Below are 19,408 nucleotides of genomic sequence, written 5' to 3'. Positions count from 1 at the left end.
CCTAGGTAGAGCTCAGGCATTAAGAAATTGGGTGTGGGAGCCTGCTTCCTCGCATTATTTCTTGTGACCACCTTTTTGCCTTGCAAGGAGAGCCATTTCCATTTCAAAAGTCTTCTTTTCCTTTGCTTTCTTCTCACTACCTCTGACTCCTCCCTCTGATTGTCTCTCCTGGGCTATGCCTGTATAGGATTGCAGGCTACAATGTCAGGGTTAAGTGCTTTCTTGGGCTCTGCAACATCGGCAACCCCTATAAAGAGATGCCCCTGCATAGCCCTCCCTATGTTCCCAGGGCTAAAGTTCCTGATACTTTACCAGCTAACTGTGAAACTCCACTTCCTAATATTACTCCCCACCATCTCCCCACCCTTACCATCTTCTCCTGCAACAATCCTTTATCTTATTTTTACAGCTCTTCCCAATGTAAATAAAAGCCATTCAAGGAGCAGTCCAAACCTCTGTATCCCCGCCCCCCAAATCTGCTGGGAATCATGCACAGAAGCCAAGATTCTAAAATAGACCTCCACCCACAAAAACGTGTGTGGATGAATAGGTAGACAGACAAATACAAAAATGCATAATTTCTAGAACCTGTACATTTGAAGAGGCCCAGGCCAGGTATACTCCAAGAGTATTCTGTACTAACAATTGACTTCAGCCCCCAAAATGGGTATTTTTCTATACACAACTGTATTTGAAATAGAAACATCAGTGATTTGGCACTTGAGTTACAGTGCCACAATTCCATTCATTCAGTTAACAAGTATATATTAAGAGATTACTATGAGCAAAGTATTGTTTTATGCCTTAAGAACACATTAACTTTTTAAAAAAAAGACAAATTTCTTCCCTTCTTGACCTGACATCCTAATATATAAGAAAAACAAAATAGGTAAAATATATAGTATGTGTTTAGTGCTAAGAAGGAAAAAATAAAGAAGGGGGATATAAATGTTAATGTGTGAAATTTTAGGTAGGGTGGAGAGAAAAGGACTCACAGAAAGATAGCTGTGAATAAAGAGACAAGAAAGGGTACCTGGGTGGCTCAGTCAGTTGAGCATTCAACTTTGGCTCAGGTCATGATCTCATGGTTTGTGGGTTTAAGCCATGCATTGGGCTCTGTACTGACAGCCTGAAGCCTTCTTCAGATTCTGTGTGTCCCTCTATCTCTACCCCTCCCCTGCTCACACTCTGTCTCTCTCTCAAAAAATAAATAAACATTAAAAAAAAGAGAGAGACAAAGTAAGCAAGTAGCCAGCCATATGGATATCTAGACATAACAGGAAGGGTAAAGTCCTGAGACAGAATGAGGTATCTACAATAATGCCATTTAAAGTAATTAGGGATTTATGCAAACAAAACAGCCCACATTTCACACTGGACTCAAAAGGTATTCATCCAATACATTAGAACAGTTAGCTTTGATGGAGGATTGATTGATTACATCGGTTAAATCAAGGGCGGGGGGGGGGGGGGTCTTGCATCGGCCAATGATCACAATGTGTGATTAACTTGACCCTTGAAATCTCTTTAAAAAGTATAATCACCAAGTTAGATTTTGTCAAAAATTGGAAACAGAGGAAGCTAGGCCTCTCAACTTTCCCAGGTGGATAGATACAACAGTGAATAATTAGTCCCTCAGCAGCTCAATCAGAGTGTTTAGTACTCCTAAAAATCATCGCACAGGGTAGCCCTCCACAAAGTAAAGAGGCTCTTGAACTTTATCATGAATCACAATCACCCGGGGAGCCTGTTAAAACACAGCAAGAGGGGCGCCTGGGTGGCTCAGTCGGTTGAGCGTCCGACTTCAGCTCAGGTCACGATCTCGCGGTCCATGATTTCGAGCCCCGCGTTGGCTCTGGGCTGATGGCTCGGAGCCTGGAGCCTGCTTCCGATTCTGTGTCTCCCTCTCTCTCTGCCCCTCCCCCATTCATGCTCTGTCTCTCTCTGTCTCAAAAATAAATAAACATTAAAAAAAATTTAAAAAAAAACCAAAAACACAGCAAGAATTTGCATGTGTAACAAGTTCCCTGCCACTCCAGGGCCCACATTTTGGGAACCACTATATAAGGATGAAGGCTACCCTATGGACAACATCTTCAAAAGTCCTAATGATGGTCTAAAGATGACTCAAAATGCGTCCACTTCCTTGGTCTATACCCCAGGTCTCAGGAATATGGAGTTTCAAGTGTGTGGAGAGCTTTCTCTTTGTTCTCCAGATTAATGAAGCGATCATGTACACGTCAGTGTAGCATTATGCATGAACCGACTTCAGGCTTCTCAGCTCTATCAAATTCCAACTGCTTAAGAGGTTCTTAACCTGTGATCTAGCATAAGGAAGCCCTTTGTGGAGTTACCTTCTACATGTTTCCTTGATTTGGACATGTTCTGGGCAAGATTCAGGTGTAGGAGTACAGTTTAGCTGATAGTTTGAAAGGGTGGTTTCTCGATGACCATGAGTCATGGTAAAAGACGGCTTCACCTGCCTCCATTTTGACCTGAGCCTTTCTAGTTGGGTTCTTCATTCCAGCTTGTCTCTTGGCTCAGGCAGAAGACCCTAAGGGCAAAGCATCCCCTGATGGGAACCGAAACAACCCCCTCACGCAATAAGGACTGAGCTGAGCCAGGGAGAAAACGCCTGTGATTGACTCCAAGACAGTGACCTATTTGACCTTCACTGCCCACCTGCACGTACCCACTGACCTTTGCCCCACATTTTCCTTATATAAACCTGGAAATATTTTTAGCACTTTGGAGATAGTCTTTGAGACCTTAGTCCGCTGTCTTCGCGGTGTTGGCCTCACTGAAATAAATTCCTTTCTTGCTTCACGGCCACTCATTACTCTGCCTTTGGATTTTGTCAGCAGTCGATGGCAAACCCAGCCTGTTTGGGACCCCTGGAGCCACACACTCTTGTACCCCTACACCCCAGCCACAACGGAACTCCTAGGCTAGATGCTAAAAGCTGAGAATGAATGGTTCCAATTGGCCCTAGATACTGTCTTTTCCTTGGGTCTGATTAATACTGTTGAACAATCGATGAACTCACATCATTATCTTCTCTCTCGAAAATATAGTCTGAGGGTTCTCAGAATTAACTGGTTTTGCCTCTTATCCCTCATTTCCTCCCATTTCGTCATCCATGGCCCATCTACTCTCCCTTCCTGTAGATGGTACCTCCGTTGTTCTCTTACCTCTTCACACTAAGTCACATTGCAACATATCAGCAACTACTGTCCCTTATCTGATTGTATCTCCTCCCCTCTACCCCCAGAATGCTACTGTGGAACCTTAACTACCCCTTAGTTCAATTCTTTCTTTAAAGTTCCAGAGCTTGCCTACAACCACCCTGGTGAAACAGACTCGAATTGTATTTCACCTTGCACATAAACCTCACTCAGAGCCCCCTGTCTGATGCCTGCTCATCTAAGGACTTCAGGGAAAAACATTCATGACTTTTTTATTCTGCTGTTTAAATAACCTGTCTCCAATACCATATGCAGACCATACAGATTATACAGAAAAGGCACCTGATCTTTAGAGAAGAGACCAGTGTTATGATATGACCATGCAGCTCGTGGTGGTGAATTCTATCTTGACTGGAGAACAGGGTGTAAAGACATTTGGCTTATCGTTCTTCTGGGTGTCTGTGAGGGTGTTTCTGGATGAGATTAACATTTGCCTCTGTAGACTGAGCAAAGCACAACGCCCTGCCTAGTGTGGATAAGCCTCAACAGAACAGAGTCTGAGTAAGAGGAAACTCCTCCTGCCTCATTGCCTTCAGGTTGGGATACTGGTTTTTCCTGCCTTCAGACTCAAGCCAAAACTGGCTCTCTGGGTCTCAAGCTTTTGGACTAGAACCACACTGTTAGGTCTCCTGAGTCTCCAGCTTGTCAACTACAGATCTTGGGACTTATTAGCCTCCATAATCACATGAGACAATTCCTTATCATACATACAAACATACGTACCCTTTGGTTCTACCTCACTGGAGAACCCTAATACACAACTACATAAATTTTGCTCAGTGCTAACAAACAATACATTTTACTCTAATCGCCTTATGAATCTTTAGTAATAATAAATGCTACATTTTAGGAGGTTTTGTTTATAATAATGAGTAAAGGCTCTCTTCAAGCTGCGCCAAATGATGGATTATTGTGGACACCTGACAGGCTTCAGTTATAATAACACAAAGCAGGTGGTCCTCTCACAACTTCCTGTTCCCCAAACCGATGTTGCCTTGGGTGCTGGCCAGATGAAGGTTTTCCTGGCATTAGGAGGGCTGCACCTCCTTTATGCAGTGTTTTGGACTTGTTCTGGAGAACAGCCAGGTATTTATAGGGTAATAGAAAACATAGTGGGTAACTGATGATCAACGAGGAGGCTAATTCTTGCACTTTCCAAATCTGAATGTTTCAATCTGCTGTTACGTTGCTAATAACTAAGGGTCTATGCTAAGTGATCTGCTTTAGATGACTGAGCTTGGGATGCCTTGTCTCCCAGCTGGCTTTACCACAGGTAGCATCCTTTGCCCTGCAACACCCTTTCCCCCTTTAAGGATCCTTATCATACTATAAGGGAAATGGGGTTGGTTGATTAGATAGAAGAGGTTTCCAGTGTATCTGAGATGGAAACGTTATCTTGGCTTTAGCCATGGAGAAAGATGCCTGGACAGAACCCTGGAAAAGAGAAACACATTCACAGTATATGTATATGTATCAAATGCTTATCTCTGGATTCCTTAGCTATTTCAGAGGGACCTTTACTTTTTCCACTTGGTGAACCAAGATGCCAGTAATTGGAATTATTTGTAGCAGAAATTTTGACAATGAGGCCAAGAGAGTTATATCCCAATACATTTTCAAGATACAGAGTCTAGTCTACCCCTAGAATCCAATTATTTGAAATACACATAAGGACTTTGGGATGGAGATTCTTAGCGCTATTTCTAGAGAAAAAATAAATGATCTCTCACAGCTGCAGAGACTAATTCAAAATTCTGATAGACACAGATCCTGTATCCCACAGTACTTTTTTTTTAAGTTTTTTTTTTTTTTTTGAGACGGGAGGGGAGGGGCAGAGAGTGTGAGGGAGAGAGAGAATCCCAAGCAGGCTCCATGCTGTCAGTGCAAAGCCTGACACAGGACTTGATCTTACAAATCATGAGATCGTGACCTCAACCAATGTCAAGAGTCGGATGCTTAACCAACTGAGCCACCCAGGTACCCCTCCCACGGTTGTTTTTTAAGACTTTTTATATAGGGAAAATCAGGGGGACATAAGAATGTAGACATTTGAGGCCCATTCCACATTTAAAGAATTGGCATTCTGAGAATTTTGCCAAGGAACTTGTTTTTTTAACAATCGCTGTAGTTGACTCCACAATAACATTTTAGTAAAGAGCCAGTGACTTTATAACTACCTGATTCTAACCACAATTGGGACTCAATGTGAAGTCACTTTATGTACATGTTCATAGTGGACAAAATTAACTCTCATAAAATTTGGCAAGATCCTTCAGTTCTTTCCTCCCACATGAGTTCATTTTAATATCGTCCATATGCTAAGCTCTCTGAGATCTTCCCACTATTACTATTATCTCCCTTGAACTCTTCCAACTATCTATACAACATATTAACTTATATATACAATATTTATCTTTAAATTTTTAAGTCTAAAATGAAATGCACACATTTTTTTAAAATCTCAAACTTGCCTCTCTCCAGTTTTCCGCATCTTAGTTAATAGTAGTACCATCTATCCAGATTCCCTTAGAACTCTCACTTTTCCTTCCCTAGCCCCACATGCACATGCATCCAAAATGTTTCTAGAATCCCACTGGTTCTGTCCATCTCTTCTACAAAAACTCAAGTCCAAGCTGCCAGCAACTAGTCCTGGTCTATTTGAATATCCTTGTAACTGTTCTCCCTGATGACACTCCATTCCAACAACCTCCTCTCCTTCTACCCACTAGAATGAAATTTTAAAATCATAAATCAGATCCTGCTTACCCCACAGTGTGCTCACCATGGTTCATTATGTTCTAACCACACTGATCTTTCTGTTCTTGGAAGTCACTAACCAGTGTCTTTACATTTCTTTGTTTTTTTTTTTTTATTGACATATCATTAACATACAATGTTACATTAGTTTCAGGTGTACAACATTGTGATTCAACTTCTCTATATGTTATGCTATGCTCACCACAAGTGTAGATACCACCTGTCACCATACAACACTATTACAATATCACTGACCATATTCCCTAGGAAATCATCAACAAAACAAAAAGGCAACCAACCGAATGGGAGATGATATTTGCAAATGACTTATCCAATAAGGGGTTAATATCCAAAATATATAAAGAACATAGACAACTTAAAACCAAAAAATTGAAATAATCTCACTGGCCAGAATGACAAATGACTTAATGCCTGAGTCACCCTCTGTTAAAAAGAGAATATCTAGTCTACCCACCATATATGAACCAAAAAGGGAGAATGGACAGGCCAATGGTTTTGTGTGAAGTCACGTTTATGATTTTACTACTGAGATTCTCCAGTGGTTGGAAATGGCCAGCAGCTAAAGATGGCTTTAAGACTATGAACAATTTACTCCACTATACTATAACTATAACCTAACTATAGGTTAACTTTCCAGTGGTTCTATGCTTGCCTCCTGAAGAAAGCACATAATTCCTTTCTCAGATTTTCCAATTAATCCTCTAAATTATCAGCCGTCTCAAATTACTCTGGGATTTAACTACCAGATCTTATATTTCACCACCCAACTTCTTGACTGCTAGGGACCTTTGATGCTTCAACTAATAATATTATAGCATCAATTGTCTTTGGCTGATTGGGCATAATACCTCTTGAAGTCACCAGCTCTTTCCAATCCTTCATCAGCAACATCCAGGCAACTTCATCTTTGGGGACCTCTCTTCACCACACGTCCTAAGTTCTACTTCCATTTCAGTTCTCCCCAAACACAGCCCGTTGTGATCAGGGAGGGTCTGCACAATCTTCCCTCTTTCTCAGTAACAGGTAGTATTGTTCATGTATTCATTCAACAAATACATATTGAGAATTGATTGTGGGCTTGTTCTTGGCTCTAAGTAATACAACAGTAAACATAACAGACCAAAGCTTCATTCTTATGGAGCTTATATTCTTAAATTTTTTTTTTTTTAACATTTATTTATTTTTGAGACAGAGAGAGACAGAGCATGAACGGGGAAGGGTCAGAGAGAGAGGGAGACACAGAATCTGAAACGGGCTCCAGGCTCCGAGCCATCAGCCCAGAGCCTGACGCGGGGCTCGAACTCACGGACCGCGAGATCGTGACCTGGCTGAAGTCTGACGCTTAACCGACTGCGCCACCCAGGCGCCCCATGGAGCTTATATTCTTATGCAAAGAGGACAATATTTGAAACAATTATAATTACTAGATCCAATTAGTAGTAAGAGAAAAGTAGTATCAAAAAGTTACACCTGGTTAAGCTACAATCACCACGTTTCTATACCAATTTTGTTAGTTTTAGTTCGATCAAATAACTGTATTTGGTTCAGAAAATACCAAGATTAAATGTAGATATTAAGATTTAGAACATAGGCTTTGCTTTCTTGAACTTTAAATTGGAAATGAGGGTAGGCAGACCATTGCCAGTAATTACTAATATAAATGCCACAGTGGTAATGGCCTTTCACTTAGAACTGCACAAGGGGGCATCTACAATCTTGTTTGGGTCAATTCTCATCCATGGATATGATCACCTGGACTCTTCTTGGTGGTAGTGTTTCAAGGAAGAAGGTAAGACTATGATCATCCCCTCTAAAATATATTCTCCCCGACCAATAGGGATGCCTTGTATACTGTTAACTGACTCTGAGCTTCCCTGACCTTCCATGGTACCACTATATCATCGGACACTTCTTCTTTTCTACCTCTCAACAGTGTATGTACGATGCAGCCCCTCTTTGTTCTTGGCCAGGGTTAAGTCAACTGCATTTCATAACGATCTACCTGTGGCCCCTGATGAAGTGTTTCTGGGAGATCGATGTCCTGTCACCTCAGTTCATCCAGGATTTTATGAGTTTCGGTACCATCCCAAGGACTGCAACATCAGGATTGAGGTAATTAGGTATCTGGCTACTTAACTAAATCTCTTAAAGACTTTCAGCCTCACAAACTGCATGTTGTGGATTTTTCTTAGTTTTTCCCTACTAATAAGCTGAGCTGATTTTGCCAAATGTCACCTAGGCCCTGGGAAGTAAAAGAAGGGAAGAAGGAACGGTTTCTACTTGTCAGTCAGCAGTGACTAAACAAGACATAGAATTTGTCCTAAGCTTAGAGACAGGCTTTTCTTCTCCCCCGTCTGTCTCCCTCCCCCCGTCTGTCTCCCTCCCCCCGTCTGTCTCCCTCCCCCCGTCTGTCTCCCTCCCCCCGTCTGTCTCCCTCCCCCCGTCTGTCTCCCTCCCCCGTCTGTCTCCCTCCCCCGTCTGTCTCCTTCCTCTCCCTCCCTCCCTCCCTCCTCTCCCTCCCTCCCTCCCTCCTCTCCCTCCCTCCCTCCTCTCTCTCCCTCCCTCTCTCCTCTCTCTCCCTCCCTCTCTCCTCTCTCTCCCCTCCCTCCTCTCTCTCTCCCCTCCCTCCTCTCTCTCTCCCCTCCCTCCTCTCTCTCTCCCCTCCCTCCTCTCTCTCTCCCCTCCCTCCTCTCTCTCCCCTCCCTCCTCTCTCTCCTCTCCCTCCCTCTCTCCTCTCTCTCTCTCCTCTCCCTCCCTCCCTCCTCTCTCCCCTCCCTCCTCTCCCTCCCTCCCTCCCTCCTCTCCCTCCCTCCCTCCTCTCTCTCCCCTCTCTCTCCCCTCCCTCCTCTCTCTCCCCTCCCTCCTCTCTCTCCCCTCCCTCCTCTCTCTCTCCCCTCCCTTCTCTCTCTCTCCCCTCCCTCCTCTCTCTCCCCTCCCTCCTCTCTCTCCCTCCTCTCCCTCCCTCCCTCCTCTCTCTCTCCTCTCCCTCCCTCTCTCCTCTCTCTCTCCTCTCCCTCCCTCTCTCTCCCCTCCCTCCTCTCTCTCCCCTCCCTCCTCTCTCTCCCCTCCCTCCTCTCTCTCCCTCCTCTCTCTCCCCTCCCTCCTCTCTCTCCCCTCCCTCCTCTCTCTCCCTCCTCTCCCTCCTTCCTTATATCAGGGGTTAGCAAATTATAGCCTAAAGGCCTGATCTGGCCCACTATCTACTTTTATGTGGTCTGTGAGCTAAGAATAGATTTAAATTTAAATGATTAAAAAATAACAAAAGAAGCATAACACTTTGTGATAGGCAACAAGTATATGAAATTCACATTTCAGCATCCATACATTCAGTTGGAACATTCAGATGGAACATCGCCAGCTCAACCTCTTTTCATTTGCTTACTATCTCTGGCTACTCTTGCACTATATCACTGGGACAGAGGTCACAGAGCCCACAAAGCCAAAATGATTTACTATCTGGTCCTTTAGAGAAGTTTGTCCATCCCTGCTCTGTAGTATAAAAGCTAACCAAGAGGCCTCAGATGCCTATACATTTTTATAGCCTTAAGACACAGCCAGTCTAGGCGCGCCTGGGTGGCTCGGTCGGTTGAGTGTCCAACTTCGGCTCAGGCCATGATCTCACAGTCTGTGAGTTTGAGCCCCGCGTCGGGCTCTGTGCTGACAGCTCAGAGCCCGGAGCCTGCTTCGGATTCTGTGTCTCCCTCTCTCTCTGCCCCTCCCCTGCTCATGCTCTGTCTCTCTCTTTCTCAAAAATAAATAAAAACATTAAAAATTTTTTTTAATTAATTAATTAATTAAAAAAAAAAAGACACAGCCAGTCTTTCCTGGCTGCAGGCAAATGGAGGAAAGGTGTGAGTGGTTGACACATTTGGTGTCTACAAATGACTGCCCAAGCCATCTCCTGATGTCTCAGCTCCCCTGAGAGAATCTGGCCCCCCACTTGGGGGAGGGGGCGGTCAGGATGGGCAGAACAAGAGCATCAGTCTAAGGAGGAGTGTGGAGAGTTGGAAAGCCTCATAGAAAACGTTGATGCCTTGCCACCACACATAACTCCTTTCATTCCACCCAACCCCTGTGAGAAACCCTGAGGGAATGTCCTCTCCTCCATTCAAAAACCAAGAAACTAAGACTTAGTGTCTTTTTAAAACAAATTTTGATATTATGTTCATGTTCTGACAAAAATCTGAGGATGTTGATGACAGTTAGTGGTGGGGCCAGGTAAGCTAATGGGAGAGTTTCAATTACGTTAAATGAATATTGAGAATCCATTTTTTTTTAATGCACAAATACTCATGGTAGCAATCTCTAGATGATGAGGTTAAATCTTTATATTGTCCATACTACATTTTTCATATTTTCTTGAAAAAAGTTATTTGTTAAGAACCTATAAACCTACTTAAAGTACTCTTTAGGGGTACTTGGGTGGCTCAGTTGGTTAAGTATCCAACTTCGGCTCAGTTCATGATCTCACAGTTCATGAGTTCTAGCCCCACATTGGGCTCTGAGCCTGGAGCCTGCTTCGGATTCTGTGTCTCCCTTTCTTTCTGCTGCTCCCCTGCTCACGCACATGCACTCTCTCTCTCAAAAAAAAAAAAATAAAATAAATAAACATGTAAAAAAACTTTTAAATACATCTAATTATAAAGAGCATTTTATGTATCTCTTCCTCATCTACTATTCACAAGTCATGCTCAGCAACTCAAAGCTTCTTAGAATCTAAAGAAAAGTTTCTCAAGAAAAGAGGTTATAAACCCTTTTTTTTAATGTCTATTTATTTATTTTGAGAGAGAGAAAGCATCCGAGCAGGGGAGAGGCAAACAGAGAGAGGGAGAGAGAGAATCCCAAGCAGGTTGTGCCCTGCCAGCACAGAGCCTGACATTGCTTGATCCCACCAACCGCAAGACCATGACCTGAGCCAAAATCAAGAGTTGGTTGCTCAACTGACTGACCCACCCAGGCGCCTCTATAAACCATTCCTTGATAATTATAGCTAATAACTTTGAGGCAATATGGTTCCAATTCAAGTAGCAGGTGCTCCCGCCTCCTATGAGCCAAACCCTATACCAGGTGTTAACTCTTCTGGCCAGTTAGGAAAGAGCCCTCTTCCCCATTGGGAAGATGCCTCTCTGCGTGCATGTGTCTGCTTTTTAGAGCTGTTGACTGAGCCATGAATTCCTAACAAGATCTTTAAGCTGACTTACACTCTCTCTTTGTCTCTTCAGGTCCTTCCAGGAAAGCGTATCCTTTTTGTATCTGAAATCATCTTTAGGTCAAAGTTCTCAGATCTTGAAGCTTCCATACCTGTGGCCTGCATTGTCTTCCAGTAAGTCTAGACTGCCCAAGTGGTTTCAGGCTCTCTCAACTGCCTTTATCTGCTTAGGGGAGGCAGGGTGGGAGCACTGCAGCTGAGAGACCAAGTTGCTATGACATGGTGGACCAGACCCTCGTGAGACTCTTACCCCCTTGATGCCCTCTTATTCTGTGCTCTTGACCTCCCAGCTGTGCTACTTGTTACCAGTGTGACTTTGGGGAAGTTACTTTATAACTCGGTGCCTCAGCCTCCTCGTCTTATAGGGAAGATTTAATGAGACGACGCACATAGAGAGACTGGAAAAGCTCTTGCTCATAAGACTCACGCAGGACACAGTGGCTGGTGCCATCACTGTGTCTGTTCATTCTCTACAGTGTGTGTAGAGCTGCGTGTAGGACTAGGTCTGACTTCATCTACCCGGAAGCTCTTAGACTGAGAAATCAACTTGTTCTCATTATACTTATAGTCCGAATTACAAACTATGTTATCTCTTAGCCAAGACCAACGGGGAATATTAGAGGTCCTGATTCACCCACAGGGGATGGGAGTACTGAACACTGATGGGCTGGGGAGAGAAGGGAAGCTTACTAGAATACTCGTTTTGACTTTAAATGTTAAATATTTCAAATGTCTCTGTGACCTGTGGGATAGGACTCCTGTTGGCTCATTGAGACTCTACTTTTTACAATCATCTAAGATTGTTAAGTTTTGAATTAGTGATTATTCATCAGGTAATAGCAAATGTGGTGGCATATTTGGGAGGGCCCTCTTGTATATAAAGCTTACTAGGTCCAGTCCTTAAACTAATAATTTATTTTCTTTAAAAAAAAAAATGTTTACTTACTTTTGAGAGAGAGAGAGAATGTGAGTAGGGGAGAGGCAGAGAGAGAGGGAGACGGAAAAATCCCAAGCAGACTCCACACTGCCAGTGCAGAACTGATGAGGGGCTCGAACTCACAAACCATGAGATGACCTGAGCCAAAATCAAGAGTTGGACATTTAAACCAACTGAGCCACCCAGTCGCCCCAATAATTCACTTTCTAAAACAGAACAGGATGTAAACATTTCATACTGTTTGGCCCATCAGGGGATAAGGATACTGATGCCAAAGCAGGAAAAGTAAGGGTCAAGGGCCTGGCTTCAGGTTCTAAACCTCAGTCACCAGGACTTGCAAGGACCCTAATTCCATCCCTCTCTCTTTATCTGCTTTTCCCTTCTATAGCCGCCCAGCTCCTAGAGGAATAACCACAGGGAACGATGCAAATAAACAAGGTGGCCTCAAGAAAAGATCAGGAATAGCAAATTTATACATTGGAGAGACAGTCAACAGGAAAGGGAAGGTGAGCTTACTTAAAGCACATAGATTAATGCTGTCCACGGATATTTTGTAACCACAAACAATACGATTTTTACAGGGAAATTGTGTAAATGCCTGTGCTTCCAGTTCAGGAAAGGCTGGTTCATGCTTCCTTGCTTACTAGAGGTGTTGATCTTTCTGGCAGCCGCTGTCTGTCTGGCATTAACTGGCATCAGCCATGTGACTCATCCAAGCAGGATGAGGCAATGGAGGAAACATCCTTACCAAAATCAATACTAAGAGAATTTTAAATATACATGTTTTAAAATTAATACGAAAATCATAGAATGTGGAATTTAATGAGGTAATAATCCACGAGAATGTGCACTCAGAAATATCTTAAGCTCGGACTCTGTCCTGAAAGGATTAAATGGCTGTCAGGGAGGACATTTCCTAAATTATACGGATTTTCCTTCCCAGACAGCAGAGGAGGAAAATCCTGAATGTATACATTAGTATGTGTTACTAACCTGGGATGTAGCTCTCCATGAAGAGAAAAAGCTATAAGCTAGAGGTGGTGAGCACTTTTTAAAATTTGGGATAGGCACCTGGGTGATTCAGTCAGTTAAGTGTCACACTTCGGCTCAGGTCATGATCTCACGGTTCATGAGCTCAAGCCCCGCACTGCACTCTCTGTTGTCAGCACTGAGCTGAGCCCATCGTGGATCCTCTGTCCCCCTCGCTCTCTGCCCCTCCCCCACACTCTCACGTGTGTGCTCTCTCTCTCACAAATAAACATTAAAAAAAATTTAATGGGATAGGTTACAGATGCTATTTTAAAAAAGATATATGCCACATTTCTCTGATATATTCCACCGGTAAAAAAAAAAGCAAATATACTTACATCTTTAGACATATGCAACTCCTATATTAATTTTTTTAGGACATGACCCCAAAGATTACCGTTTTCTTCCTACCCTCACCATCCCTCCCTGTGACTCGGGAATGTTAGGCCTTTGGGGGCAAATGGTAGACAATGACACTGGAGCAGATTCTGGCTCCTTTTCTCTTTGCAGAACTACCTTCATGTGCAGTTTTGCTGCTTAAAAAAATCACACAGCTTGTCTCCCTCCACCCGAGAACTTGGAAGCAGGTATAAATCCCTATAGCTGTGCCGGGGACACTGCATGGGAGCAGCTGGAATCCTGTCTGAGGATCCTGTGTGTTCTCATACATTTTTAAATGTTTTAGAGGGCTTGGTTTTTAATGGAATGGCCCTTTGTTGTTTTACGATCCCTTATTTAGAAGGGTCTGCCTCTGCTTTTAACTTCAGAAGGAATCATAATAAAATGTGTTTTCTTTTCGTGGGTTAAGTATTATTTCTTAATCCACGGTGCTATGGTGCCTCATCATCCGTAAAACTTGTTACATGCAAGCTGAGTTTGCATTGGTTGTTCAGGGTTTGTAGTCGGTGGTTAATGCTAGTTAGGCTGAATAATAGAGCCTAGAAATCCAGCTAATCTATTTGGGACTCTTAGAGTAAATTAAAGAACTGCTGGAAACGAATGAAGTTAGTGTTGTGGGTGGAAAGTTTCCTACTTCAGCTCACATGACTCCATTCCAAAGAAAGGAGAGGAAAAACCATTGGAAGTGTTTTCATTTTACTAATGGGGCTCCTGGTGGCCAAGAAGGAGGAAGGTTTAGTCCTAGACTATCAAAGCCGGTGCTATCAGCTGGGTTGTTGACTACTGGTCCAACACGGCCAACAAGTCCACAATTAAACTAAAATCTTTCTAATGTTCTCTGAACAGAACTGGTTCTGAATTTAGGATATGCCCCATCGTACGTAGTATTTGGAACTCTTTCCAGAAATCATTTGTTCACTATAATATACATAGCTCCATTTCACCCATTCTCCAGGATTCCTCAAATCTTTCACTACCCCCTCTGTTTAAATACTATGGATCAGGGGGCACCTGAGTGGCTCAGTCAGTCAAGCATCTGACTCTTGGTTTTGGCTCAGGTCATGATCTCAGTTTCGTGAGTTCGAGCCCCACATCAGACTCTGTGCTGACAGCGTGGAGCCTGCTTGAGATTCTCTCTCTCTCTCTCTCTCTCTCTCTCTCTCTCTCTCTCTCTCTCTGCTGTTCCCCCACTCACTCTGTCTCTCTCAAAATAGATAAACTTTAAATACATACATACATACTATGGATCAGAATAGAAAGGGGAAAAAAAGATGTTTTGAGCCGTGGACATAATAATAGAGCCAAATATCCCAGAGCAGAGCAAATAATAGTCTCATACTTATTAGTTTGCTAGGACTTCCATGACAAAGTACCGTAGACTGGGTGGCTTAACCAACAGAAATTTATGTTCTCATAATTCTAGAGGCTAAATGTCTGAGATCAAGGTGTGGGCGGGGTTGGTTTCTCCTGAGGCCCCTTTCCTTGTCCTGTAGATGGCTATCTTCACACATGCCTGTGTGTGTGTGTGTGTGTGTGTCCTAATCTCCTCCTCTTGTGAGGACACCAGCCATAGAGCATTGGGGCCATCCTAACAACCTCACTTAACCTTAATCACCTCTTTAAAACTCTATCTCCAAATACAGTCAAATATATGATTTGGGGGGAACCAGTTCAGGCTGTAACACTTCACCATTTGACCCCCAAAGTATATGTCCTTTTCACATGCAAAATACATTCACCCCAGCCCAACAGCCCCCCCCCCAAATCTTAAACCATTCAACCATCAACTCTAAGTACAAAATTGTATCTGACCATCATCTAAATCTGGTGTGGGTGAGACTTGAGGTACATTGATCCTGAAGCAAAATTCCTCTCCAGCTTCAAACCTGTGAAACCAGACGAGTTATCCGCTTCCAGAACACAATAGTAGGGCAGGCATAGGATAGACCTTCTGCAATAATGTGATTAGAAGAATTATATATTTGGCCATTCAGATGACCAAAATATACTTCTCATATATATTTGAACTTCATCCACAGTTACCCACTCACGGCTCCCCAAACCTTTGGAATTTCCTGGACGATAATGGCAATGGGAGCATCTTTTGTTATAATATTTGGTCTCTGGTCCTTGGGTTCTGAAATCCCTTCAGAGAAGGAAAGGTGGCATAGGTGTCTTGTTATTCATAAAAAAAAAACCCTAACCACCATACCTGGGTTCCTGTTAAAGAAGTGACTTGCAAAGCACCTAGGAATGTAGGCGTGTTGCCAAGGGAAACAATCATGATTATAGGATTGGGACTTGCAGTCCAACCTCCTGAATTCTGGGGAAGGGAGAGGGTCTGGAGGTTGAATCAATCACCAATGGCCAGGGAGTTAATCAATCATCCCTATGTAATGAAGCGTCCATAAAAAACTAAAGGGAGAGGGTTTAGAGAGCTACTGGGTTGAAGAACTAAAACGCTTCCCTGTTCCACCTCACTGAGCCGGGCTCTACAAGAACAGAGGTCCTTTGTTCAGGACTTAGCCCTGTGTAGCTCTCCATCTGGCTGCTGATTTGAATCCTTTAATATTTCTGTAATAAATCAGTAACCTAGTGAGTAAACAGGTTCCCTGAGTTTTGAAAGCCATTCCAGCAAATTAATCAAACACAAGGAAGGGGTCGTTAGAGCCTCCAATTTGTAGCCAGTTGGTCAGAAACACTGGTACCCCGGGCTTGCAATTGGTACCTGAAATGGAGGACAGGCCTGTGGGACTGAGTCCTTTCTTTACCCGTGGAATCTGATTTTATCTCCAGTAGAGAATGTCAGAGTTGCGTTGAATTTTCGGACATCCTGGTGGTGTCCAAGAATTGCTTGTTGGCATGGAGAAGCCTATATACACACACTTATACACAGACAGGAATTGGCCCAAGGTACCTAATTTACATTCTTATTCCAAAAAGGAGAAATTGAAAAGAAGAAAGGGATCACAGGTCCCAAGCAAGTCCAAAACCTAGCAGGAAAAAAATCCTTTTAGATTTTAAAGCCTAGGAATAATCCTCTTTGGCTCTATGCTCTGTACTCAGGGCCTACCAGGACAGTACCCCTGGCTCATTGGCCCTGGGCCCTGTGGTGGCAGTGTCAGCCCTGCCAAACTCCATACCACCTTCAGGGTCATTTTTCCCTTTTCTTGAAGGGATAACACATGTTCACCACAGACAGCTCTATCGGCCTATCCTGTAGAATCCCAGAATTCGGGGGGCACGGGTTCATGATGTCGCAGTTCATGGGTTCGAGCCCCACATTGGGCTCACTGCCATCGGTGCAGAGCCTGTTTCAGATCCCTTGTCTCCCTCTCTCTGACCCTCTCCCACTTGCACATGCTCTCTCTCTCTCTCTCTCTCTCTCTCTCTCTGAAAAATAAACATTAAAAAAAAATTTTTTTTAATGAATCCCAGGGGTGCCTGGGTGGCTCAGTCGGTTGAGCGTCCGACTTCGGCTCATGTCATGATCTCGTGGTCTGTGAGTTCGAGCCCCGCATCGGGCTCTGTGCTGACAGCTCGGAGCCTGGAGCCTGCTTTGGATTCTGTGTCTCCCCCTCTCTCTGCCCCTCCCCAGCTCGCGCTCTGTCTCTCCCTCTCTGTCAAAAATAAATAAACATTGGGGCGCCTGGGTGGCGCAGTCGGTTAAGCGTCCGACTTCAGCCAGGTCATGATCTCGCGGTCCGTGAGTTCAAGCCCCGCGTCGGGCTCTGGGCTGACGGCTCAGAGCCTGGAGCCTGTTTCCGATTCTGTGTCTCCCTCTCTCTCTGCCCCTCCCCCGTTCATGCTCTGTCTCTCTCTGTCCCAAAAATAAATAAAAAAAAAAAAGAAAAGTTGAAAAAAAAAAAATAAATAAACATTAAAAAAATTTTTTTTAATTAAAAAAAAAAAATGAATCCCAGAATTCTGACAACAAAGTGTCAGCAGGATTGGGTTTTTTTTTTTTTTTTTTGGAGGCCTCTCTCCTTGGCTTGCAATCTTCTATGTGTGTTCACACATGGCCCTGCGTGTGTGTGTGTATGTTTGCGTCCTATTCTCCTTTTCATTTCAGATGCCAGTCATATTGGATTAGGGCCCATCCACATGACCTCATTTTCCATTAATTACCGCTTTAAAGACCCTATCTCCAAATACAACCACATTCTGAGATACTGGAGGTTAGGCCTTGAATATATGAATTTGGAAATGGCTCAATTCAGCCCGTAGCACATACCTAGATTTGTCATGTAATCCCAAAACTGGAAAATAAGGTTTTCTTGTATGGCCAACAAGAACAAACGAGATTAATAAGCATTTGAGCAATCTCTGGCAAAGTAGAAGAGACAATTGTTAAACACTTTATAAGACAGAATAAGGGTTGACTACATTTTGAATTATTCATGACATGGTTTGATAATAGGTTTTAACTATTAGCACACCAATCAAAAATAAAATCTCATCCAGTTTTCATCCTTGGATTTTATTTTAAAAATGTGTCTTGAGAATTGAATTCTCTAAAACATTTTTTTAATGTTTTGCAATTTAAACATTAAGTAAAAATAATCAGCATCAGGAACCAATACTTCTTTGACTTCTAAATTCAGAGCATTCTTTCCTGGCCTAATTTCTCAATTTGTGATGCCAAGCTTCATCCTTAACAGAAATATGCATGAAATAAGGAAAGATAGAAATCAGGGGTTGGCAGGGGCGCCTGGGTGACTCAGTCAGTTAGGTGGCCAACTTTGGCTCAGGTCATGATCTCACGGTTCGTGAGTTCAAGCCCCACGTCAGGCTCTGTGCCGATGGCTCACAGTCTGGAGCCTGCTTCGGATTCTGTGTCTCCCTCTCACTCTGCCCCTCTCCCGCTCGTGTTCTGTCTCTCTCTCTCTCTCAAAAATAAATAAATGTCAAAAAAATTAAAAAACAAAAGACATCAGGGGTTGGCAATCTATATCCCATAAGTAAAATGTTACCAAAACACAGGCATGCCCATTCCTTTCCTTAATGGCTGCTTCCTGGAACTTCTACCATGTTTGTTTTTTTGGATCAACTTTATAATCATGTTATTAGATTCCCCCCACCCCCAAATCCTATTAGTATTTTGATTGGAATTGCACAAAATTTTCAGATTTGTTAAAGGAAAATTGGCATATTTACAGTTTCTTATCCAGTAGCAATGCATTCTCTCTTTAGTCAAGCCTTATGTTATATTCCACAGATTTTCAAGATTTCCTGATTAAAGGTGCAGCATATTTATTTTCCACTGTGTATCTGTTTGCTATTGTGACAAGAACTTCTGCTATTTGTAACTCCTGATAACAGGATATGTATTTATTATGTCTATGATTATTTTGGGTATTGGCATACTGTATATAGTAAATATCATGCATATTGTGTATTTTGTCTAATATGTATCATAAATAAATGTTTGTGTTCCCCCAAAAGTCATATGTTGAAACCTAATCCCCAATATGATAATATTTGGAGGTGGGATCTTCAGGAGGTGATTAGGTAAATAAGAGTGGACCCCACGTAAGTGGGGCTACTGCCCTTATAGAAGAGATTCAGAGAACTCCCTTCCCCCTTTCGCATGTGAAGACACTGTCAAAACACATTTGGGTCATCTGTGAACCAGGAATTGGACCTTCACCAAAGACCAATTCTGTCTGCACCTTGACCTTGGTCTTGCCAGCCTTGGAACTGTAAGAAATCAATTTCTGTTATTTATAAGCCACCCACTCTATGGCATTTTGTTATGGCAGCCTGATTGGACTGACCATACAGATATATGTTAAATATATTAATTTTAGT

The sequence above is a fragment of the Neofelis nebulosa genome, chromosome 10 (assembly GCF_028018385.1).
Source record: "Neofelis nebulosa isolate mNeoNeb1 chromosome 10, mNeoNeb1.pri, whole genome shotgun sequence".
Classification (NCBI taxonomy): Eukaryota; Metazoa; Chordata; class Mammalia; order Carnivora; family Felidae; genus Neofelis; species Neofelis nebulosa.
Note: the sequence above shows the minus strand (reverse complement) of the source record.